We start from the raw sequence: 27,136 nt of genomic DNA, 5'->3' as shown, positions 1-27,136 counted from the left end.
GTTTATTGCTTTGTATTGAACGGCGTGGTTGTGTGCTTTGTACTTAACACAGTAGTGGCGCCTAATGAAAATTTTGTATCTTAGTGTAGATAGCCCATAAATCTAGAGAATATTCAGAAACAATGGAAGAAAACAATACAACTTTATTTATAGAACGGTTTGTTACTAAACTATTATGCTATTGTTCTATATGCTTATGTGGATGAGATTTACTAATTAGATAACATGCAGCAACAAAGAATACAAGAACACTATAAGACTTGATTTACGTTATTTGAGCGAGGGATACGCCATTGAGAAGCTGGAAATGGCCCTAGAATTTTGTAATGATAAATGTAAGTTTCTCATATACCAAGTTTCTTGTATTTTGTATGATCTAAGGGTAGGGGTGTATATATAAAAAATATGTCTTGTTATATATACATAAAAATAAAGAATACGAATTTACGATTTTTTATTCATTTCGATTCGAAATTCGAATAAAAATCCACATATTTTTTTATTTTTTATATATACATAAATATATATGTATTTGGGGCTGTTGGGATAAATTCTAAATTAGATCCATACATCAAGCCCAAATCCTATTGGTATTTTTTTTAATGTTTTAAGTTTAGACATGGGATGTGGAGTGGATGTTATTAATATTTTATTTTAAACTTTTACCATGTCGTATTGCAATTTACTTTAAATTTATTTTTGGTGTTCCTGTGATTTTGGTAGTTTTTAATATTTAGGTGAATTCGGTTTGAAATCGAATTTTAAAACGAATACGAATTAAATTTTGAATTGGAGAAATAATACGAATCGAATAACCAAGTTTAGTTGGGTCGGTAGTCGGGTTTGGGTTAAAATCCTAGCTCTAAGCTGATCGCATTATTATTATTATTATTATTATTATTATTATTATTATTATTATTATTATTATTATTATTATTATTATTTCTTTTTGTGTTTATGGTATATAGGTGTAAGTGTAAAATGGTTAGTAGATATTGAAACAGGAATAGATGAAAAAGAGATGAAAAAGAAGGTCCTAAAATTAGAATGGCGGTATGTAATTAACTAAGATATATGTATGTCTCATTGTCTTATAAATGTGTATCTTACGCTGTTACAATGATTGTTGTAGGTTGATGATTATTTAGAGAGGCATCACTACAAAAATCAGTTATCATTACCTTATCAGGTGATTCTCGAAGTGCGAAAATGGTGACGTCATGTTAGGTTTAATGATATATAGCCATTTTTGTATATTAAAGGGCATATACATTAACTATATTTTTGGGTAAAGGTAGTTTAGTTTCAAGATCGTATGTCAGAACATGCACCAAGCAGTTGGTTTCGCTAAAACACTAATTTTCAGACCTTAGAAACAACTGACTTTGCAGCTTAAGACATCATTGGCGGCACTGACGGAATTTCCGTCAAGTTTCTACGTGTTGGTTCCACAAAAATTGAAGATCTGCAACAGACAATGCGGAGGAAGAAGCAACCAGAACACTCCAAAGAAAATGGAGATTGAAAATGGGAGAGGGTTTTCACATGAGTGGGAATTCAAGATTGGCTTGGAGAGCTGTAAAATGTGTTTATAGAGCTGTAAGAGCATTCTCATCCAACCCCTCATATTACGTGAGGGGTGTTTTTATAATTTAGAGAGTGATTCAAGGTGTTGTGAGTAAAGAGTTTTTATATTTTAGAAAAAGTAGTGATTTTCTGTATATTTGAAAAGTTAATGTTCATCCCCTATAATTTTTTAATATATTTTGAAAGTGGTTGTGAGTGAAGGAAAGAGAAAAGGTAATGATAAAAGGTATAAAAAGTATTATTTAATTGAAATGGATAGAGAAAATAAAGTAAGTTTTAGTGTAATTTTTGGTTTGGAGATAGGGGGTGGGATGAGAATGCTCTAAATGGTTTGAAATCATATAGGGTATAGATATAGATGATTTAGAGCATTCCTAATGGATTCTCCAAATTATGTGGGGTTCTTCATTTTTAAGAGATGGTTAAAATGGTTGTGAGAAAATGTTACTGTTTATGGTTAAATTTGGAGAAGCGTACTGTTCATTTCTATAATTTTTTAATGTTTTTGAAAGTGGTCGTGAGTGAATGAGCGAGAAAAGGTAATAATAAAAGTATAAAAAAGTATTATTGAATTGAAAATGAGAGAGAAAATAGTGTTTTTAGTGTAATTATAGAGATGGAGATGGAGATGGAGAATTGAATGAGAATGCTCTTATAGGGCCAATGTATTATTTCTTTTGCAAGTGGTAGTGAGTGGAGAAAGAAAAGATGATAAAGATTTAAAAAAATATTATTTGATTGAAAGCATTGGTGTGTTTTAGTGTATTTATAGAGATAAATATAGAGGTTCGGATGGGAATACTCTAAGGAGAAGCTCATATGTAAAACATTAGCTTTTGAACCCGTGTAGTACACGAGTGTTAAATGATAAAAATAAATAAGGTCTTATTTTAATTATCATTCTCAAATTACTTTTGTGGGTATTAAAGTTGTGTAGTTGATCAAACCATAGGTATGAAAAATGATATTTAGCTTAATAACAAATAAAGTCAACACTATGTTATAACCCAATTGACAAAATGGTTTTGACTCATGACCCATGGACAGCTAGAATGAATTAGATGAAAGATTAGGAAATAAAAGGAATGTAGGCTTAACACCTAAGCTTTAACATTTTCTTTTATTAGTATTGTAAGATACCTTTTTTATAAGACTATCACCAATACCTTTTTTTGGGTTTATGCGGGTTTTGCCGCCTTCCCCATGCAACGACTTTCACACTTATGTATGCGGTGAAGACCGTCATCAGTGTTGATAGTTCATAAAGTATAAATGTAAAATCATCAGCGTCGATGTTCTAAGGAGAATCATTTCCATTAGAAGTGGCTCTTGGCCTTTTCTTTACAAATTTGGAATTGATCTACATGCAAACTGTGTAAATGAGCTCCCTTCCATGTTGTTGGGATGGGAGTGCCATCGAGCCGATACGCACCTGGTTCGGGATCTCGTTCTTTACGCAGCATGTAGTCTCCACATTGAAGCTGGAATTTTATTCGTGTTTTCCCCTACTGGGGTTCTACAAGCATCAGCCTGCTCAGCGTTCATTGCGCCACGAGGTGCGCGAGCGTCCCATCTCTGACAAATGCTTCGACCATGTCCTTTACGTCTATGCATTCTTCGGTGTTGTGGCCTTTTGTCCTGTGAAAGTCACAGTATTTGCTCCGATCAGCATTGTGACGATGTCGGATTATTTGAGGCTTTGGCCATGGGAGCTCCTCAGTGGCGAATATCTCGGTGACGCTTTTGGTGAGCGGCGTCCATCTGGAGTTCTTGTTTGACTGTACGTTATCCCTTCCGCCTAACCGATGCTGCAAGCCGGATGAGGTGTCAAAGTTTACCCTTGACTGCCAAATGCCTAGCTTCCGCTTTTTGTTTAATCGGGCGGTAAGGACGTTGTCTTCTCTTGTTTTCTGGGTGTAGAGGTTTGTGCTCTGTGGGAGATCTCTACCCAGTTGCTTCTCCGTTTCCGCAAAGCGTTTAGCTGCTGTCATGATGGCATCCCATGTGGATGGCATGCCATCTTTACCCGTTAAGGTGCGGATGAGCTCTGGGTCGTTCGCGCCCTGAATAAAAGCAGCGCGAACAAGATCTTCGCTAATTTTACCCAGACTAAGCTTCTTCGAGTTGAAGCGAGTGATGAAGTCTAGCAAAGATTCATCTTCCTCTCGAATGCATTTGAGGATTGTCCATTGCTCCTCGGTATACTTTCTTTGCTGGCCGAAGTGTTGGCTAAACTTCTGTTGGAAGTCTGCCCAGTCGTAGATGTGGTTGACCGGTAGACGATCGAACCACGCTCTAGCAGCCCCAACAAGCGTCATTTGGAACATGTAACACCACGTAGGTTCCGTCCAACTACTGACGGTTGCCCCCGCTATGAATCTGTTCAAATGATCATCTGGGTCAGATATACCATCATATGTGCCTATGCTGGACATTTGTTTGGCACTTTTTGGGGCAATTGCTTCCGCAATGTCCCTTGCAAATTTGGACGTTCCCGCATTTGCAACGTTTGGTCTGAATGTTTTGGAGAAGTCACGTGGACTTCCACCTGTGTTTTTTGGTTTGAAGGCTTCTCCAAATTGCCTTATCGGTTGGGAGTCCGTTTCCTTACGCTTCCCTTTTGCCCTATGGCGAGGGTTTGCGTCGGAGTCGGATTCCTCCGAGTCATCGTCCAAGTATTCTTCGAATTCGTCAGCCTGTTGGACGGAACGCAAGCGTTCGTCCAACTCAGCTTGGAATTCCTTCTGACGTGCCTCCGCCCATGCCTTAACTTCATCGAGTGTTTTGCGGGGGAGTCTTGTTCGTTTCTCTAACTGGGTATCGGTGAATCCCAGTGAGCGATTATTTACTGCACTTGCCCCAGCTTGGATAACTGGGGTAGTGTTCGTAAAATTTACTTCACTTGCCCCGGCTTGGGTAACCGGGGTAGTGTTTGTAAAGACTGTGTAACCGGTATTCCCCCCCGTAGCTGGGGTTGTGGTTACCGGAGTTTCTTTAACCATATTTCCAGAAGTTTGAAAAAACTGGAGAAAAATGAAGTTCTAGCTTTATGCACGGATGGCGCCAATGAAGAAACACTAACCGGACCCCGGACAGATTACGGGTAACCTGGGAGTTAGATAGATGTTTCCCACGAGGGGTTAGACCCGGCAAAGATGGTTCTTCTGATAACCTGCAAAACAGACACCGTGAGCTTGTCACTGGGAAGGGGGGGGGTTCCTCCTTGTGACCACCCTCCGGCGTGAGAATCAGACTAGATTGCTCTTTAAATATAAAAGTATATTAAGAGATTGCTAGAGCAGATATCAGGTATAATATGATGATAATGTGATAAGATATGATAAGATGAGATGGTCATACCATTTGTGGTATTTATAGCCGAAGGTAGGTTTCCAAGGAGGTGTGGCCTGCTGAATAGTATTCCTGTTCTACCAACTGTGGCCTGCGCACGTGCCCTGCTGGTAGTTGGTGGGTAGGCAGCGGCTGATAGTGACCAGGCCTGCTGTATATTATTCCTTTTCCACCAACTGCCGGCTATGCACGTGGTATGACAGGAGTTGGTGAGTAGGCAGCGGCTAATAGTGACATACAGTACAGGAGCATGCTGCTCGCCATACTGTTGTCAATAAGCTGTCGTATCTTTAGTCAGATCTTTTGCCCATACCTCGTCAGGTACAGTACAGAAGATCTTCCCGTATCGTACGGACTGGCTTATTTGGGCGGGAGTATTCCCCCTCCCGCCCTTGTGCGGGATTGTTCCCGGCTTTGCTCATTCCTTCAGGTGACACTGAGTGATTGAGAGCTAAGTGCCTTGTGCGTGTAGCCTTGCTGCGCGGGTGGCCTTCCCTGATGGCTTGTATCCGCAGCTGCGGGAACAGGCAGAGTCCTTCACCATTGGGAGGCATTTCCTGCGGGAACAGCTTGCGTACTGCGCGTAAGGACGTCACGTCTCTGAGCATGGTTGGTCTTGCGGATCCAGTTGGTTTCTGCGCAGACGTCCCTTTTCAAGTTGAGTCTTGCGGGTCCAACTGGGCTCTGCTGGGACCTACCTCTTCAAGTCCCCCCAGTCCAATGTTCTTCTCATGAGTGTTTAATAAAGTGAGGTGAACTTTTGGACTTAAGCAAAGGGTTTTGAAAAGGGTTTTTTAAGGTTTTCCTTGGGGATTCTTCCCGCGGAAGTCCTTGTCACTTGCAGAAATTCCCGAGTTTCCTGCTTGATCTTTGGGTATGATGCGGGTAGGTCTGTAACCTCCTCGCAAGTCAGGAGCGTTGAGTCCCACTTGTGTGGATTCTCCATGAGGTTTTGGTAGTTTTGAACATAGTGATCAATTATGTTAAAACCACCAATTCCATCCTGGAGCTTCAAACAACGTAGTTCTCGACGTTCCCGCTATGCGGGGATGTTATTTCCGTTTCCGCAAGCATTGCCCAGAAGATCCTTCTTGGTTTCAATTCCCAGCGGAGCGCTAGGTATGTGAAGGGTTTTGCCTTAACACTGTACCCGCGCTCGTCTTACGGTTACTTTACTTCCAAGGTATTCCTGGCGTCAATTCCCTGCGGGTGCTAGGTATGTGAAGGGTTTTGCCTTAACACTGTACCCGCACCCGTCTTACGGTTACTTGGTTGCCAAGGTATTCTTGGCTTCAATTCCCTGCGGGTGCTAGGTATGTGAAGGGTTTTGCCTTAACACTGTACCCGCATCCGTCTTACGGTTACTTGGTTGCCAAGGTATTCTTGGCTTCAATTCCCTGCGGGTGCTAGGTATGTGAAGGGTTTTGCCTTAACACTGTACCCGCATCCGTCTTACGGTTACTTGGTTGCCAAGGTATTTTTGGCTTCAATTCCCTGCGGGTGCTAGGTATGTGAAGGGTTTTGCCTTAACACTGTACCCGCATCCGTCTTACGGTTACTTGGTTGCCAAGGTAAGGGGTATTTTCCCGCTTACTTTTGAATCTTTTTGAATTTTTTTGAAATTCGAAGAGTTGGTGAAAGGATAAGAACAGTCCAAACTTCTGAAACGTCGTGCGACGGTTTCTTCTGACTGTGTCAGGACGTGCAGGAAGTTATGGTGACGTGACAGTACATGGTCATTCCAGACGCTTTTTCAGGCGCGTGGGCGCAATTTTTCGGGCGCGTGGCCGCGAAATTAATGGTATGCGTCCTGTCAATAGCTGTTGCCAGCTTGCTCTTTGCCACGTGTCATAGTTTCATTGCACCTTCGATTTCTCTCTCTTCCGCATTAAATGCATCGCATTAATTGCGATTAGTATATAAAGGGGGAGAGGGTTCTTTGTAATTCACACTTTCACTCTTCTCTTCATCTTCTAAGCGATTTCCGGCGAATACTCATCTTTCAGCCGAGCATTCTCTTGAAATCGTTTTCTTCTCTCTTTTGCAAGATGTCGTCTCGTGATCTCGAATCTACAGCCGATGACAAGAGTACTGCTGGCGAGTGCCAGTGTGCTCTGCCTGTCGATCTGTACCAGTACGTCGTCAGGAAGTTCATGCTCGAGTCTCTCGAGCCTGAGTTTCCTGAACCCCATCAGACGGTGTACGATGCCCCCAGAGGCAAGATCGGGGTATATGCTGCATTCTTTGTTTATGGGAATCTTAGGTTCCCATTGACAAAGTTTGTGTACCGTGTCCTGGAGAGGCACGGTGTGCACCTGACCGAGGTGCACCCGATGGCGATTGCCAAGATTCGGCACTTCGAGTGGGTGTGCCGGATTCTGGGCATTGAGCCCTATGTTGACCGCCTGATGACCTTCTACACTTGGAGGTGCATCCAGGGGTGGTATACGTTGATAACCCGGATTAAGGGTTTAAAGATTTGCGCAACCGAGCGCAGTCTTCGCTCGTGGAAGCGGGAGTTCTTCTACATCTCCGCTCGCGCCATCCCCCTTGCCATGAAATTCAAGAACGGGCAAGCACTTCCCAGCCTTCACGCCTCCAACTACGAGGAGGCGGAATGGTTTTCGAAGATATCCCGAGTCCAATCTCCGGTTTACCGGTTTGCGGAGTCCGGGATGGTGATGCTGGGGATGAGCCGGGTGTGGAAGGAGGAGGATGCGCAAAAGATCTCAATCGTCCTTTAATACGGTTCGAACTCTGTTCCTTACGGTATGCTTTGTTTCTTTTTGTTGATTTTGAATTTCTTCTAACTTCTTTCCTGTTTATTTCAGCGGGGAACGACTTGCAGTCGCTCATGTACCCGCGGGAGGCTGACGGTCCCGCTCGGATGGGTACTCGCGCTCTAGACGAGAACGAGTTGCCCATCCTAGAACAAACGGCGGATCGGTTCGTGGAGGTCTACCCGCTAGGCCATGAGATCCTGAGCGCCAGGCGGCCAGGTAAGGCGCTATTCAACCCTCGACCCCTCAATGTTGAAACCTTTGCTGGAATTCCTCTAATCGTATGTTCTGATGAGGAATCCGCAGATGGTCCTCCGTTGGTGCGGAAGAAGAAGGCTGCCGGCGGGAAGGGGAAGGAGAAGGTGGCCTCCACTGCCGATCCGGTGCCTCGGTCTGATTCGGAGACCGAGAGCGAAGAGGTGGCGGGGAATCCCGGTGGTGATAAGACCACCGCTCCGGAGGCTGCGACTGTCACCTCCGGAGAGCCCAAGACGACGACGGTGAGCGGCGCAAAGAGGCCGGCTCCATCGGGTTCGTCCCCGCCTCTCCGTACCTTTAGGCTCAAGAAAACCCGTAAGTACAAACTTCCTTTATCTTTAACTTCATAGCTTAATATCATTAACACTTTTCTTCTTTGTGCAGGCGTGGATGTTGACGCATTCCAGGGTGGAGCGCAGAGCACTCCGCCCATGACGGTAGGCTTGGTCAGCCTACCTGAGGCGACGACCCAGGCGCCTGCGCCTGCTTCCGCTGGTTCAGTTGCTCACTCCATTGAGCCGACTGTTCCAGCTGAGATGACGTCACCGCCGGCTGTGAGTGCCATTTTTACGGCATCTTTCACCGAGCCGGCGGTTACTATTGCTGCGGATTCCGCAGCGGCGACCGCGGCGGCCTTTACCATGCCTCCTCCGTCATCGGCAACGACGGCCGATCCTTCAGGTATGCATGGGGCGTATCGCCAACCTCTGCCACCTTCCCATCTGCCTGACCTCTTGGATGGATTTCCCTTGGGTTCAGGTGATGGGTTCGGCGGTTATCGGCCTGTAATTGACTCTACAGGTGCGTAGGGTTCTTTTGGCCTATTTTATATTTTTCAATCATCTTTTCCTAACTGCTCTTTGTTTTTTGCAGTGTCGGATTCCAATGAAGTGTATGTTCCACGATGGAACATTCGCCGATGAACAACCTTTCGCACCCCTGTGGAGTGCGTGGAGTGGGCTCGTCACGCTGCTCCTAGTGGTGCGTTGGGGGAAGCCATGGCTAGCTACCAGGAGGGTAGGCTAAGCAATGAGCTTCGGGTTCTCCTGGCCCGGATGCAGCCGCGCGTCGAGCTGATTTGTCGTGAAAACGACAAGTTAAAAGCATATTTGGGCTAAATCATTTGATGTTTTACATATTTGGTTTGTTTTCAACCAAAATTGTTTGTGGCCTCTAAATTTCAATATTTTAGTAACAGAGGTGGGATCCAATTTATGACAAAAAAAATGTGTATTATTTACACGTGCTGATTATATATAGTGAAATAGAGAAATATAGATGGGTAAGTGGTTAGATAAATGTTTTATGTGAACGGCCAACAAACATAGAATACCTAAGTATTTTGTACGGAGTGATCTAATGACTAAAGGTCACCGCTAGCTGGCCCAACACAACCGTACGGAGCCTTTAAGCGCCTCTAAGTTATCTCCAGTTTTTGGGAAAACCTACCCACCCGAAGGCTCACTGGTGGTAAAACCCGAATCACAAAAATCCCAGTCTTCCTTCATTGAGCCACCCATGTCCCCTCAAAGTGTTGTAAGTTTGGGTCTCCATTGAGAGAAACTCAAACTCCCGATCACTACACCACATTAGAAAGGACAATAAACGTTTTATGTGTTGAAGTTAAAGCCAATGCCCTTATGTTTATATTACAGTTTTGTATTTTTAATTTTATTTTTATTGTTTATTTTTTAATGGTGCATACACTGATAGAGTGTAGAATCTGAACTCAACCAAATGACTCGATTACTCAAATAAAATACCTAATTCAAGAAGGGTTAGAACTCAAATTTAAACCAATTCAAATTGACAAGTCTCCAATTACAAGAACAATTTAGATAATATTCGACTCCCTATTTTCCTTTAGACAACATTATACAAGTATACAACCCATAAATTTCTCCCTTCATTGGAGCTGATTATAATTGCAACTATTTGGCCATTTGACTGGGTCACTTGGACATGTATCATACACACTCTGTATTCACCTACTAAATCGACATAATCATCTACCAGGTAGGGGTGTTCTTCGGATTTCGGGTCGGGTTCTTTGGGTTTCAAAGTTTTAAATCTTGACCCGAAACCCAACCCAAATTTCTCACGGGTTTTTCAGGTTTGGGTAATTCGGGGTTGAGTTTTTTCAGGTTGGGTTAATTGGGTTTCGAGTATTTAATACACACACACACAATTTAGAAAACTATGATGCTAAAATTAAAACAACATATTCTTCTTTGCTTATAACGCAAATAATCAAATAATAATAAAAAATGTTTAACATAAATGTCTTCAATCTTCACGTTCGATCTTTTGACTTTGTAAGGTTGTCAGTTCGAATCTTGAGCCCACCCGAGTTTTCATCCTACCATGTGTTACGCCACAGAGTTCTGCTCTTGTGGTGGCACAACGACTGCCAAGTGGCAACCGGCGGTTGGTTTCCTGTGGGAACGACCATACCACACTCTGAAGCCAGCGTGAGCTTGATTAAGACAACATGGTCTGACCATAGTGAAGCAACGGGGCTCTCCAATTGAGAAGTGCGGTGACCTAAACACAAAAAAGAAAGTTTTCACTCTACAAACAAAAAAGTTAAAATTTCTTTTATCTATTTTGTTTTGACCCAAAACCTAGAACCAAGAACCAACTAGAATTACTACGATTCTTTATTTATTTATTTATTTTTTTTTGGGTTTAGGTTCAGGTTCTCTTAGATCGGGTTTCGTTTGAAATATTTTGGTCCATTTTATACCAATTAATAATAACAAAGTTGTAAACATACAAGCCTTACAAGGGTCAATTTGTAATACAAGAAACAAGCAGAGGTCACCGAATAACAATAGCGTGTGTTTCAGACATGTTTCATATGTTTTAACATTAGACTATCTCAGACAAAGATCTCTCTGTTCTGTTCCATCTGTTAAGAAAAGAAAGAAAGCTTCTTCAACAATTTAATGTTTTTCATCTCCACATATTCATCAAGGCAAGTATTTTATATTTTAACTTTAATCATTAATCCATTCCAATAATCAATTTCCATAGAATCTTAGTTTCTTTAAATCAGATTTGTAATCAAGTCATAATATGAGAGGGTTTACCTAATTTTTGTCAAACTAGGGGTGCAAACCAGCCAAGACCGGGTATAGTTCGTTTCGAGCTCCATTTCTATGGCTCGAGTTTGGCTCATTTACTATTTATTAGTTCTTTTTTGATATATTCTTTTTATTATTTCTGTGTATATTTATTTAATTTTAATTTTATATGTAACATAATATATATTATTTAGTTGTTTTCATCATAATTTTTATATATATAAATGTATAAAAAAAGGTTATATAAGCAATAAGCTCGTTTAGGCTCGTGAGTTGGCTTGAGCTTGATAAGTGAAGCTTAGGCTCGAGCTCGTTTATTAAACAAGCTTATTTTTAGGCTCGACCTAATTTAAGCTTAGCTTGATTCGTGCTTTTTTGCAAGCCGATTGCGAGTGGCTTGGCTTGTTTATACCCCTCCGGAAAACCAACACACAATGCACAAATGAATTAAACATGCAGAAATGAGAAAATCAAGTACGTGCAGTATAACGTGGTTCGGTGAGGGTGACCTACGTACACTACTGTCTTTTATTAAGCTCGAACAAAGATTACAATTACAATGAGGGTATTTGTAGATTAATAACACGAGCGAATTACTTGATAAACAAGAAACATAATTAGGCCACTTAACTATTAATTAAACCTGCACATTCCTTTTGTTTCCTCCATGCACATAAAGCCTTCATAATCCGAACAATTTTGACATTGGATAAATTGTTTAGGTCGTGAGAACGATGTCAAGAAATGAGCTCACAAAGAGAAGTGGCGAGAGTTCAAGAAACGATATATTATTAAACGATATTGATGTTTTGAGTAAAGCCTTATATGCAGATAAACCAAAGCCCATAACCGTTAATTCAACCGCTAACCGATCAAAACTGCTTTCAAAACCTCAACTACCCGAAACAAAGTCAAAGTCAAAGTCCAAAGGCAACAGTAACAGTAAGGACAAGAAATCAATTTGGGGTTGGAACACATTTAAATCGTTTAACTATATCCGCAACAAAAGATTTAACTGTTGTTTTACACTTCAAGTTCATTCGGTCGAAGGACTTCCTACAAGTTTTGATAATGTTACACCGTGCGTTAAGTGGAAGAGACGTGACGGTGAGTTGACCACTCGACCGGTCAAAGTTTCGCAAGGTGCAGCTCAGTTTGAGGAGCTTTTGACCAACACGTGCTTGGTTTATGGTAGCAGAAGCGGGCCCCACCACTCTGCTAAGTATGAAGCAAAACACTTTTTGTTGTATGCATCCGTGTTTGGTGATCCCGACGTTGACTTAGGTAAACATAGAGTTGACCTCACTAGATTACTTCCTCTTACGCTAGAGGAGCTCGAGGATGAAAAGAGCTCGGGAAAATGGACTACTACTTATAGGTTATCGGGAAAGGCGAAAGGTGCGACTTTGAATGTTAGTTTTGGGTATTTGATAGTCGGAAATAGTGACGGTGTGGTCAAATCTCCTGTAAAGACATCTGGTCAAAGTCAAAGTCAAATCAAGCGAGGTGAAAGTCTTCATGTTAGTTCTCGGTCTGTGGAAGATGAGGTTTTGCCGGTATCAAAGTCGGATCTTTCTGAATCGGTTAGTGTGTTGTATAAGAAACTCCAAGAAGAAGATGAAAAGTCAATCATTTCTGTTGACTATGAAACATCCGAACCCTCAAATCAAGATTCAAACTTTCCCGACGGTGCGTTTTCTGTCATCGAGCAGGGAATTGAATATCCCACAAAGGAAAATGTAAAACCAGATAAAGAAACTTTAGAATCTTTACTGGTCAAAGAATCCGAAAGTCAAACCGAGAGCAAAACTAAAGAACAAGAATTTGGTGATAAAGATTTACTCTTGCGAGAATTGGAGTTGGCTTTAAATAATGTAATGGACTTGAAAGAAGAATCTGATTCTCAAGAAGAAAATGAAAATACTAAAGAAACTGGAAATTTGCAGGTTAAAATCGGTTATAACGAGAAACGAAAATCACTCGATTTGGATTATGTTACCGAAAGTGTCGCTGATGATTTTTTAGACATTCTTGGGATAGAGCGCGGTCCCTTCGGTTCAACTTCTGAAAGCGAGTCAAACTCGCCACGTGGGCAGTTGCTAAAACAGTTCGAGAAAGATTCCATGGCTAACGGTTCTTCTTTATTCAACTTCAATCTTGACGATGACGACGATAATAATAATGATGATGATGATAATGTTGATATATTGAGGCGAACAACCGAAGAGCCACAAACGAAAACAAAAGCAACAATCTTGGAAGACATGGAGACGGAGGCTTTGATGCGTGAGTGGGGTCTAAACAAGAATATCTTTCAGGGTTCACCGAGTGAGTCGGGTGGTCCGGTTGATCTGTGTCCTGACGAGCCACTTGATCTTCCTCCACTTGGGGAAGGGTTAGGCCCGTTGTCCAGACCAGTAACGGAGGGTTCTTGAGGTCAATGAGCCCTGAGATTTTCAAGAATGCTAAAAGTGGCGGGAACTTAATTATGCAGGTTTCTAGCCCGGTTGTTGTGCCTGCGGAAATGGGCTCGGGTGTAATGGATGTGTTACAAAGTTTGGCTTCGGTTGGTATCAAAAAGCTTTCAATGCAAGCAAATAAACTCATGCCTTTAGAAGATATATCTGGTAAAACCATGCAACAAATTGTTTCGGATTCCACACCGCCTTTGGAGGCACCACACGGGTACGCATATTATGTTTCTTGCAACAATTCTTTTTGGATTTTAATTAAAACTAGAAAAAAAATTGCATAAATGGTCCTTGTGGTTTGATCTTATTGCAAGTTTGGTCCTCAAATGTTAAAAAGTGCAAACTTTTTCAAATTTGGAAAGACACAATTACCCTCACATGAATGACACATGACATCACTTTTTCGATAAAAACTTGGATTAACAGTGGGGACTAAACTTGCAACACTCCCACCAAGTTTGGACTAAGTTTGCAGTTTTTAAAATCTAGTGACCAAACTTGCAATATGGTCAAACCACAGGGACTATTTGTGCATTTTATAAAATTATGTTTTATAAGTTATAACCATATATTGTGCATGAAACATTCATTGCAGCATGAGCCAATGGTTGGACAAGTGTCAACAGGCCACGGGTCAAAAGGGTATGAAACGAGTGGGTCGGATCAAGAATACGTGTCACTAGAGGATCTTGCTCCATCAGCAATGAACAAGATCGAAGCTTTATCGATCGAGGGGTTAAGAATACAGTCTGGCATGTCAGATAAGGATGCACCTTCAAACATAAGCCCGCAATCCATTGGCGAAATCTCGGCTCTCGAGGGCAAAAGAGTAAATTTAGACGGGTCGTTGGGTTTGGAAGGAACGGGTGGGTTGCAGTTGTTGGATGTCAAGAACAAAAGTGGCGGTAATGGTAACGGTGATGATGATATTGATGGGATAATGGGTTTATCAGTTACGCTTGATGAATGGATGAGACTGGATTCTGGTGAACTCGACGATGGTGATGAAATCAGCGAAAGAACTTCGAGAATCCTCGCTGCTCATCATGCGAGTGATTTGATGCGTGCAAGACGAGGCAAAGGTTCGAAAAAAGGCGGTCTTTTGGGTAATAATTTCACCGTGGCGTTGATGGTTCAGCTTCGTGATCCGTTAAGAAACTTCGAGCCCGTTGGCACTCCAATGCTCGCTCTCGTTCAAGTCGAGCGCGTTTTCGTTCCACCAAAACCGAAAATTTACAGCTCTATTTATTCATTATTTAACAAACCCGAAGAAAAAGAGGAAGAAAAGAAAGTTTTGGTTGAAGAAAAGAAAGTTTTGGTTGAAGAAAGTGAACCGGTTCCTCAGTTCAAGATCACAGAGGTTCATCTCGCGGGTGTGAAAACCGGACCTGAACCTGAACCGGGGTCAAATAAGAAGGGGTTCACGATATGGGGTTCAAATGCGAAACAGCAACAGGCGGGATCACGATGGTTGGTTGCGAATGGGATGGGAAAGAAAAATGCAAAACATCCACTTATGAAGTCAAAAGTTGATGATAAGTCTAGTGGTAGTTTGTGGAGTATATCATCAAAGGGTAAAGGTAAGGCGAAGGCGGAGCCACCGGTAAGGAACCCGAATGTTATTATCGCTAACGAGACGGTTAAGTTACTTAGTGGTGCAGGTTTTGTATAAAGTTATGTTGATGATGGTACTATAATACACTTATAAGTTTTTGGTTGTCCAATGGTTGTGCTAGTTGGACATCATTAAATTATGTAACAAATGTTTTGTTACTTTTAACTAATGTTTAAAACCAAACCCACTGTAAAGAGTATATGGTGTCTAATTCTTGGAGTGGTGTGAACTTCTGGTGGTTGTGTAATTTTCTAGTAAGTTATTAATCCACACACTGTAAAGAGTATATAGTGGCATACATTAACAAGAGTCAAACTGTACATGGATGCTTGTTTCTTGAAGCAGTGGATTTGATTCATATATGTTGAAAGTCTGTTTCATTTGGGAGCCAGTTGATGAACAATATACATTAGTGACTGGTTTTCAGCCGATTTATTTTCATTTCATGTTAACTCATCACGTGATGATTTTGAAGTTTGATTATGTATGTATATTTGCAACAAAAGAAAAAAGGTCATAATGTGAGGGTGTGTTTTAAACGGATTGTGTCGTGTTATTTATGGTACCGAAATGATGAGTTTTTAACCAAAATGGTGTACTTAAAAAATATGTTATTTAAATGAAAGTGGTTGTGAGTTTTAATGTATTTATAGAGATAAATATAAAGGTTCGAATGAGAATGCTTAATAGCATATTATTTTACTAGATTTTATCCCCCGTTTTTTATATTTATTTTTTGCATTAAAAGGTTGTCTTGTCCTTGACCTAACCCTAACAATACATACCTTTCACTCACAACACAACAGACCTATCCATTCATCGATCCACTTTTCTTTCTGCTTCAATCTGGTGAATCGATCCACTTTCGTAACCTTGAATCGGGTGAAATCCATCCACTTTTCTGCTTCAAAGTGAAAACAGACATCAATCGGCTCTTGAATAAGGTTTGAAATTTTTTCATATACCTCGCAGGAATCGATTTATTTTGCTTTGTAACTCATCAATTTGTTACTTTGTTATGGTTTTAATGAACATTTGCTAGATTTGTTAAGATTGAAGGATCTGTTCTGGTTTATAGTTTGTGTGGACGTGATGAACTTTGATTGCTTCCTGGTCTACATCTATGGAGTATGGGAAATAGTTATGATGTATTTCCAAGCTTCAATTTTCGATCATCTCTTTCGTATAGGTATATTTCTGTTTGTTTTCATGATTATTCATATCAAGTTTCTTTAGATCTGTGCTTTTATTTTTCTTAATGTGATTTCATATAGTAATAATTTGTTTTCTCGAATAGAATTAATATCTCACATATATCCTTTTAAAAGTTAAATTTTCAAATATAGCTTTTCAATGAATAAACGAAGAATAAAACTTATTATGATATTGTTCTCTTCGCTTATTCACTGAAATAGTGTTTTTAGTAACTGATTTTGCGCGGTTTAGTATTTATTATGTGTTTAGTATTTACTATGTGATGGGTCATGATATCTTTCTGAAGGTAGTATCTGAAGATTAGCACCATGAGTTGTATATTATCCATTAATTCCATTACTTTTATCAGGTTCAGTAGTTAATTAATTATATACATCCAATTAAATGATTGATCTTCATCTTTGTGTTTGATTTTGATTTGTATATCTTTGTGAATGTGATTGCTATTTGGCCATTGTTGTAGGTACGAGCGTTTTTAGATTAACCTAAACAATTTTATTATTAATCCTATATGATTATTGTGACTTATAAATGCCAAGTTCCAAGTGGTGTTGTAGAACCACCACAGACAGAAAAACGATATAAACATGCAATAAGAAAATAATGATGATAAAAGATGACACAAGAATTTATGATGTTTGGTCCCAGTCTCGGACCCACATCCCCGAATTGAAACTAGATTGTTTTATATATTCATGTGAAAAGAATACACTTACTCAACAAGGTATAAGCAAAGATAAACTATGGTTAACAACTTGATATGAGTCTTGGTTAATTTCGAGTCGATCTGACTTTTGCTTCCACAAAAATTGAAGATCTGCAACAGACAATGCGGAGGAAGAAGCAACCAGAACACTCCGAAGAAAATGGAGATTGAAAATGGGAGAGGGTTTTCACATGAGTGGGAATTCAAGATTGGCTTGGAGAGCTGTAAAACGTGTTTATAGAGCTGTAAGAGCATTCTCATCCAACCCCTCATATTACGTGAGGGGTGTTTTTATAATTTAGAGAGTGATTCAAGGTGTTGTGAGTGAAGAGTTTTTATATTTTAGAAAAAGTAGTGATTTTCTGTATATTTGAAAAGTTACTGTTCATCCCCTATAATTTTTTAATATATTTTGAAAGTGGTTGTGAGTGAAGGAAAGAGAAAAGGTAATGATAAAAGGTATAAAAAGTATTATTTAATTGAAATGGATAGAGAAAATAAAGTAAGTTTTAGTGTAATTTTTGGTTTGGAGATAGGGGGTGGGATGAGAATGATCTAAATGGTTTGAAATCATATAGGGTATAGATATAGATGATTTAGAGCATTCCTAATGGATTCTCCAAATTATGTGGGGTTCTTCATTTTTAAGAGATGGTTAAAATGGTTGTGAGAAAATGTTACTGTTTATGGTTAAATTTGGAGAAGCGTACTGTTCATTTCTATAATTTTTTAATGTTTTTGAAAGTGGTCGTGAGTGAATGAGCGAGAAAAGGTAATAATAAAAGTATAAAAAAGTATTATTGAATTGAAAATGAGAAAGAAAATAGTGTTTTTAGTGTAATTATAGAGATGGAGATGGAGATGGAGATGGAGATGGAGATGGAGATGGAGAATTGAATGAGAATGCTCTTAGAGGGCCAATGTATTATTTCTTTTGCAAGTGGTAGTGAGTGGAGAAAGAAAAGATGATAAAGATTTAAAAAAATATTATTTGATTGAAAGCATTGGTGTGTTTTAGTGTATTTATAGAGATAAATATAGAGGTTCGGATGGGAATACTCTAAGGAGAAGCTCATATGTAAAACATTAGCTTTTGAACCCGTGTAGTACACGAGTGTTAAATGATAAAAATAAATAAGGTCTTATTTTAATTATCATTCTCAAATTACTTATGTGGGTATTAAAGTTGTGTAGTTGATCAAACCATAGATATGAAAAATGATATTTAACTTAATAACAAATAAAGTCAACACTATGTTATAACCCAATTGACAAAATGGTTTTGACTCATGACCCATGGACAGCTAGAATGAATTAGATGAAAGATTAGGAAATAAAAGGAATGTAGGCTTAACACCTAAGCTTTAACATTTTCTTTTATTAGTATTGTAAGATACCTTTTTTATAAGACTATCACCAATACCTTTTTTTGGGTTTATGCGGGTTTTGCCGCCTTCCCCATGCAACGACTTTCACACTTATGTATGCGGTGAAGACCGTCATCAGTGTTGATAGTTCATAAAGTATAAACGTAAAATCATCAGCGTCGATGTTCTAAGGAGAATCATTTCCATTAGAAGTGGCTCTTGGCCTTTTCTTTACAAATTTGGAATTGATCTACATGCAAACTGTGTAAATGAGCCCCCTTCCATGTTGTTGGGATGGGAGTGCCATCGAGCCGATACGCACCTGGTTCGGGATCTCGTTCTTTACGCAGCATGTAGTCTCCACATTGAAGCTGTAATTTTATTCGTGTTTTCCCCTGCTGGGGTTCTACACGCATCAGCCTGCTCAGCGTTCATTGCGCCACGAGGTGCGCGAGCGTCCCATCTCTGACAAATGCTTCGACCATGTCCTTTACGTCTATGCATTCTTCGGTGTTGTGGCCTTTTGTCCTGTGAAAATCACAGTATTTGCTCCAATCAGCATTGTGACGATGTCGGATTATTTGAGGCTTTGGCCATGGGAGCTCCTCAGTGGCGAATATCTCGGTGACGCTTTTGGTGAGCAGCGTCCATCTGGAGTTCTTGTTTGACTGTACGTTATCCCTTCCGCCTAACCGATGCTGCAAGCCGGATGAGGTGTCAAAGTTTACCCTTGACTGCCAAATGCCTAGCTTCCGCTTTTTGTTTAATCGGGCGGTAAGGACGTTGTCTTCTCTTGTTTTCTGGGTGTAGAGGTTTGTGCTCTGTGGGAGATCTCTACCCAGTTGCTTCTCCGTTTCCGCAAAGCGTTTAGCTGCTGTCATGATGGCATCCCATGTGGATGGCATGCCATCTTTACCCGTTAAGGTGCGGATGAGCTCTGGGTCGTTCGCGCCCTGAATAAAAGCAGCGCGAACAAGATCTTCGCTAATTTTATCCAGACTAAGCTTCTTCGAGTTGAAGCGAGTGATGAAGTCTAGCAAAGATTCATCTTCCTCTCGAATGCATTTGAGGATTGTCCATTGCTCCTCGGTATACTTTCTTTGCTGGCTGAAGTGTTGGCTAAACTTCTGTTGGAAGTCTGCCCAGTCGTAGATGTGGTTGACCGGTAGACGATCGAACCACGCTCTAGCAGCCCCAACAAGCGTCATTTGGAACATGTAACACCACGTAGGTTCCGTCCAACTACTGACGGTTGCCCCCGTTATGAATCTGTTCAAATGATCATCTGGGTCAGATATACCATCATATGTGCCTATGCTGGACATTTGTTTGGCACTTTTTGGGGCAATTGCTTCCGCAATGTCCCTTGCAAATTTGGACGTTCCCGCATTTGCAACGTTTGGTCTGAATGTTTTGGAGAAGTCACGTGGACTTCCACCTGTGTTTTTTGGTTTGAAGGCTTCTCCAAATTGCCTTCTCGGTTGGGAGTCCGTTTCCTTACGCTTCCCTTTTGCCCTATGGCGAGGGTTCGCGTCGGAGTCGGATTCCTCCGAGTCATCGTCCAAGTATTCTTCGAATTCGTCAGCCTGTTGGACGGAACGCAAGCGTTCGTCCAACTCAGCTTGGAATTCCTTCTGACGTGCCTCCGCCCATGCCTTAACTTCATCGAGTGTTTTGCGGGGGAGTCTTGTTCGTTTCTCTAACTGGGTATCGGTGAATCCCAGTGAGCGATTATTTACTGCACTTGCCCCAGCTTGGATAACTAGGGTAGTGTTCGTAAAATTTACTTCACTTGCCCCGGCTTGGGTAACCGGGGTAGTGTTTGTAAAGACTGTGTAACCGGTATTCCCCCCCGTAGCTGGGGTTGTGGTTACCGGAGTTTCTTTAACCATCTTTCCAGAAGTTTGAAAAAACTGGAGAAAAATGAAGTTCTAGCTTTATGCACGGATGGCGCCAATGAAGAAACACTAACCGGACCCCGGACAGATTACGGGTAACCTGGGAGTTAGATAGATGTTTCCCACGAGGGGTTAGACCCGGCAAAGATGGTTCTTCTGATAACCTCCAAAACAGACACCGTGAGCTTGTCACTGAGAAGGGGGGGGTTCCTCCTTGTGACCACCCTCCGGCGTGAGAATCAGACTAGATTGCTCTTTAAATATAAAAGTATATTAAGAGATTGCTAGAGCAGATATCAGGTATAATATGATGATAATGTGATAAGATATGATAAGATGAGATGGTCATACCATTTGTGGTATTTATAGCCGAATGTAGGTTTCCAAGGAGGTGTGGCCTGCTGAATAGTATTCCTGTTCTACCAACTGTGGCCTGCGCACGTGCCCTGCTGGTAGTTGGTGGGTAGGCAGCGGCTGATAGTGACCAGGCCTGCTGTATACTATTCCTTTTCCACCAACTGCCGGCTATGCACGTGGTATGACAGGAGTTGGTGAGTAGGCAGCGGCTAATAGTGACATACAGTACAGGAGCATGCTGCTCGCCATACTGTTGTCAATAAGCTGTCGTATCTTTAGTCAGATCTTTTGCCCATACCTCGTCAGGTACAGTACAGAAGATCTTCCCGTATCGTACGGACTGGCTTATTTGGGCGGGAGTATTCCCCCTCCCGCCCTTGTGCGGGATTGTTCCCGGCTTTGCTCATTCCTTCAGGTGACACTGAGTGATTGAGAGCTAAGTGCCTTGTGCGTGTAGCCTTGCTGCGCGGGTGGCCTTCCCTGATGGCTTGTATCCGCAGCTGCGGGAACAGGCAGAGTCCTTCACCATTGGGAGGCATTTCCTGCGGGAACAGCTTGCGTACTGCGCGTAAGGACGTCACGTCTCTGAGCATGGTTGGTCCTGCGGATCCAGTTGGTTTCTGCGCAGACGTCCCTTTTCAAGGTGAGTCTTGCGGGTCCAACTGGGCTCTGCTGGGACCTACCTCTTCAAGTCCCCCCAGTCCAATGTTCTTCTCATGAGTGTTTAATAAAGTGAGGTGAACTTTTGGACTTAAGCAAAGGGTTTTGAAAAGGGTTTTTTGAGGTTTTCCATGGGGATTCTTCACGCGGAAGTCCTTGTCACTTGCAGAAATTTCCGAGTTTCCTGCTTGATCTTTGGGTATGATGCGGGTAGGTCTGTAACCTCCTCGCAAGTCAGGAGCGTTGAGTCCCACTTGTGTGGATTCTCCATGAGGTTTTGGTAGTTTTGAACATAGTGATCAATTATGTTAAAACCACCAATTCCATCCTGGAGCTTCAAACAACGTAGTTCTCGACGTTCCCGCTATGCGGGGATGTTATTTCCGTTTCCGCAAGCATTGCCCAGAAGATCCTTCTTGGTTTCAATTCCCAGCGGAGCGCTAGGTATGTGAAGGGTTTTGCCTTAACACTGTACCCGCGCTCGTCTTACGGTTACTTTACTTCCAAGGTATTCCTGGCGTCAATTCCCTGCGGGTGCTAGGTATGTGAAGGGTTTTGCCTTAACACTGTACCCGCACCCGTCTTACGGTTACTTGGTTGCCAAGGTATTCTTGGCTTCAATTCCCTGCGGGTGCTAGGTATGTGAAGGGTTTTGCCTTAACACTGTACCCGCATCCGTCTTACGGTTACTTGGTTGCCAAGGTATTCTTGGCTTCAATTCCCTGCGGGTGCTAGGTATGTGAAGGGTTTTGCCTTAACACTGTACCCGCATCCGTCTTACGGTTACTTGGTTGCCAAGGTATTCTTGGCTTCAATTCCCTGCGGGTACTAGGTATGTGAAGGGTTTTGCCTTAACACTGTACCCGCATCCGTCTTACGGTTACTTGGTTGCCAAGGTAAGGGGTATTTTCCCGCTTACTTTTGAATCTTTTTGAATTTTTTTGAAATTCGAAGAGTTGGTGAAAGGATAAGAACAGTCCAAACTTCTGAAACGTCGTGCGACGGTTTCTTCTGACTGTGTCAGGACGTGCAGGAAGTTATGGTGACGTGACAGTACATGGTAATTCCAGACGCTTTTTCAGGCGCGTGGGCGCGATTTTTCGGGCGCGTGGCCGCGAAATTAATGGTATGCGTCCTGTCAATAGCTGTTGCCAGCTTGCTCTTTGCCACGTGTCATAGTTTCATTGCACCTTCGATTTCTCTCTCTTCCGCATTAAATGCATCGCATTAATTGCGATTAGTATATAAAGGGGGAGAGGGTTCTTTGTAATTCACACTTTCACTCTTCTCTTCATCTTCTAAGCGATTTCCGGCGAATACTCATCTTTCAGCCGAGCATTCTCTTGAAATCGTTTTCTTCTCTCTTTTGCAAGATGTCGTCTCGTGATCTCGAATCTACAGCCGATGACAAGAGTACTGCTGGCGAGTGCCAGTGTGCTCTGCCTGTCGATCTGTACCAGTACGTCGTCAGGAAGTTCATGCTCGAGTCTCTCGAGCCTGAGTTTCCTGAACCCCATCAGACGGTGTACGATGCCCCCAGAGGCAAGATCGGGGTATATGCTGCATTCTTTGTTTATGGGAATCTTAGGTTCCCATTGACAAAGTTTGTGTACCGTGTCCTGGAGAGGCACGGTGTGCACCTGACCGAGGTGCACCCGATGGCGATTGCCAAGATTCGGCACTTCGAGTGGGTGTGCCGGATTCTGGGCATTGAGCCCTATGTTGACCGCCTGATGACCTTCTACACTTGGAGGTGCATCCAGGGGTGGTATACGTTGATAACCCGGATTAAGGGTTTAAAGATTTGCGCAACCGAGCGCAGTCTTCGCTCGTGGAAGCGGGAGTTCTTCTACATCTCCGCTCGCGCCATCCCCCTTGCCATGAAATTCAAGAACGGGCAAGCACTTCCCAGCCTTCACGCCTCCAACTACGAGGAGGCGGAATGGTTTTCGAAGATATCCCGAGTCCAATCTCCGGTTTACCGGTTTGCGGAGTCCGGGATGGTGATGCTGGGGATGAGCCGGGTGTGGAAGGAGGCGGATGTGCAAAAGATCCCAATCGTCCTTGAATACGGTTCGAACTCTGTTCCTTACGGTATGCTTTGTTTCTTTTTGTTGATTTTGAATTTCTTCTAACTTCTTTCCTGTTTATTTCAGAGGGGAACGACTTGCAGTCGCTCATGTACCCGCGGGAGGCGACGGTCCCGCTCGGATGGGTACTCGCGCTCTAGACGAGAACGAGTTGCCCATCCTAGAACAAACGGCGGATCGGTTCGTGGAGGTCTACCCGCTAGGCCACGAGATCCTGAGCGCCAGGCGGCCAGGTAAGGCGCTATTCAACCCTCGACCCCTCAATGTTGAAACCTCTGCTGGAATTCCTCTAATCGTATGTTCTGATGAGGAATCCGCAGATGGTCCTCCGTTGGTGCGGAAGAAGAAGGCTGCCGGCGGGAAGGGGAAGGAGAAGGTGGCCTCCACTGCCGATCCGGTGCCTCGGTCTGATTCGGAGACCGAGAGCGAAGAGGTGGCGGGGAATCCCGGTGGTGATAAGACCACCGCTCCGGAGGCTGCGACTGTCACCTCCGGAGAGCCCAAGACGACGACGGTGAGCGGCGCAAAGAGGCCGGCTCCATCGGGTTCGTCCCCGCCTCTCCGTACCTTTAGGCTCAAGAAAACCCGTAAGTACAAACTTCCTTTATCTTTAACTTCATAGCTTAATATCATTAACACTTTTCTTCTTTGTGCAGGCGTGGATGTTGACGCATTCCAGGGTGGAGCGCAGAGCACTCCGCCCATGACGGTAGGCTTGGTCAGCCTACCTGAGGCGACGACCCAGGCGCCTGCGCCTGCTTCCGCTGGTTCAGTTGCTCACTCCATTGAGCCGACTGTTCCAGCTGAGATGACGTCACCGCCGGCTGTGAGTGCCATTTTTACGGCATCTTTCACCGAGCCGGCGGTTACTATTGCTGCGGATTCCGCAGCGGCGACCGCGGCGGCCTTTACCATGCCTCCTCCGTCATCGGCAACGACGGCCGATCCTTCAGGTATGCATGGGGCGTATCGCCAACCTCTGCCACCTTCCCATCTGCCTGACCTCTTGGATGGATTTCCCTTGGGTTCAGGTGATGGGTTCGGCGGTTATCGGCCTGTAATTGACCCTACAGGTGCGTAGGGTTCTTTTGGCCTATTTTATATTTTTCAATCATCTTTTCCTAACTGCTCTTTGTTTTTTGCAGTGTCGGATTCCAATGAAGTGTATGTTCCACGATGGAACATTCGCCGAGGAACAACCTTTCGCACCCCTGTGGAGTGCGTGGAGTGGGCTCGTCACGCTGCTCCTAGTGGTGCGTTGGGGGAAGCCATGGCTAGCTACCAGGAGGGTAGGCTAAGCAATGAGCTTCGGGTTCTCCTGGCCCGGATGCAGCCGCGCGTCGAGCTGCTTTGTCGTGAAAACGACAAGTTAAAAGCATATTTGGGCTAAATCATTTGATGTTTTACATATTTGGTTTGTTTTCAACCAAAATTGTTTGTGGCCTCTAAATTTCAATATTTTAGTAACAGAGGTGGGATCCAATTTATGACAAAAAAAATGTGTATTATTTACACGTGCTGATTATATATAGTGAAATAGAGAAATATAGATGGGTAAGTGGTTAGATAAATGTTTTATGTGAACGGCCAACAAACATAGAATACCTAAGTATTTTGTACGGAGTGATCTAATGACTAAAGGTCACCGCTAGCTGGCCCAACACAACCGTACGGAGCCTTTAAGCGCCTCTAAGTTATCTCCAGTTTTTGGGAAAACCTACCCACCCGAAGGCTCACTGGTGGTAAAACCCGAATCACAAAAATCCCAGTCTTCCTTCATTGAGCCACCCATGTCCCCTCAAAGTGTTGTAAGTTTGGGTCTCCATTGAGAGAAACTCAAACTCCCGATCACTACACCACATTAGAAAGGACAATAAACGTTTTATGTGTTGAAGTTAAAGCCAATGCCCTTATGTTTATATTACAGTTTTGTATTTTTAATTTTATTTTTATTGTTTATTTTTTAATGGTGCATACACTGATAGAGTGTAGAATCTGAACTCAACCAAATGACTCGATTACTCAAATAAAATACCTAATTCAAGAAGGGTTAGAACTCAAATTTAAACCAATTCAAATTGACAAGTCTCCAATTACAAGAACAATTTAGATAATATTCGACTCCCTATTTTCCTTTAGACAACATTATACAAGTATACAACCCATAAATTTCTCCCTTCATTGGAGCTGATTATAATTGCAACTATTTGGCCATTTGACTGGGTCACTTGGACATGTATCATACACACTCTGTATTCACCTACTAAATCGACATAATCATCTACCAGGTAGGGGTGTTCTTCGGATTTCGGGTCGGGTTCTTTGGGTTTCAAAGTTTTAAATCTTGACCCGAAACCCAACCCAAATTTCTCACGGGTTTTTCAGGTTTGGGTAATTCGGGGTTGAGTTTTTTCAGGTTGGGTTAATTGGGTTTCGAGTATTTAATACACACACACACAATTTAGAAAACTATGATGCTAAAATTAAAACAACATATTCTTCTTTGCTTATAACGCAAATAATCAAATAATAATAAAAAATGTTTAACATAAATGTCTTCAATCTTCACGTTCGATCTTTTGACTTTGTAAGGTTGTCAGTTCGAATCTTGAGCCCACCCGAGTTTTCATCCTACCATGTGTTACGCCACAGAGTTCTGCTCTTGTGGTGGCACAACGACTGCCAAGTGGCAACCGGCGGTTGGTTTCCTGTGGGAACGACCATACCACACTCTGAAGCCAGCGTGAGCTTGATTAAGACAACATGGTCTGACCATAGTGAAGCAACGGGGCTCTCCAATTGAGAAGTGCGGTGACCTAAACACAAAAAAGAAAGTTTTCACTCTACAAACAAAAAAGTTAAAATTTCTTTTATCTATTTTGTTTTGACCCAAAACCTAGAACCAAGAACCAACTAGAATTACTACGATTCTTTATTTATTTATTTATTTTTTTTTGGGTTTAGGTTCAGGTTCTCTTAGATCGGGTTTCGTTTGAAATATTTTGGTCCATTTTATACCAATTAATAATAACAAAGTTGTAAACATACAAGCCTTACAAGGGTCAATTTGTAATACAAGAAACAAGCAGAGGTCACCGAATAACAATAGCGTGTGTTTCAGACATGTTTCATATGTTTTAACATTAGACTATCTCAGACAAAGATCTCTCTGTTCTGTTCCATCTGTTAAGAAAAGAAAGAAAGCTTCTTCAACAATTTAATGTTTTTCATCTCCACATATTCATCAAGGCAAGTATTTTATATTTTAACTTTAATCATTAATCCATTCCAATAATCAATTTCCATAGAATCTTAGTTTCTTTAAATCAGATTTGTAATCAAGTCATAATATGAGAGGGTTTACCTAATTTTTGTCAAACTAGGGGTGCAAACCAGCCAAGACCGGGTATAGTTCGTTTCGAGCTCCATTTCTATGGCTCGAGTTTGGCTCATTTACTATTTATTAGTTCTTTTTTGATATATTCTTTTTATTATTTCTGTGTATATTTATTTAATTTTAATTTTATATGTAACATAATATATATTATTTAGTTGTTTTCATCATAATTTTTATATATATAAATGTATAAAAAAAGGTTATATAAGCAATAAGCTCGTTTAGGCTCGTGAGTTGGCTTGAGCTTGATAAGTGAAGCTTAGGCTCGAGCTCGTTTATTAAACAAGCTTATTTTTAG

At 42.0% G+C, this 27,136-nt stretch overlaps 1 pseudogene; it reads left to right on the top strand.

Annotated features, from left to right (window-relative positions):
- The first annotated feature begins 11,788 nt into the window (after window positions 1-11,788).
- On the top strand, window positions 11,789-15,215 carry LOC143565883 (protein PLASTID MOVEMENT IMPAIRED 1-RELATED 1-like; annotated as a pseudogene).
- The last annotated feature ends 11,921 nt before the right edge of the window (window positions 15,216-27,136 follow it).

This window comes from Bidens hawaiensis, unplaced genomic scaffold (genome assembly GCF_021521415.1).
Source record: "Bidens hawaiensis isolate Kalapana, Puna unplaced genomic scaffold, B.hawaiensis_p1.1 tig00022575_1, whole genome shotgun sequence".
NCBI classification, from domain to species: Eukaryota; Viridiplantae; Streptophyta; class Magnoliopsida; order Asterales; family Asteraceae; genus Bidens; species Bidens hawaiensis.
This window is presented reverse-complemented; position numbering and strand designations above follow the sequence as displayed.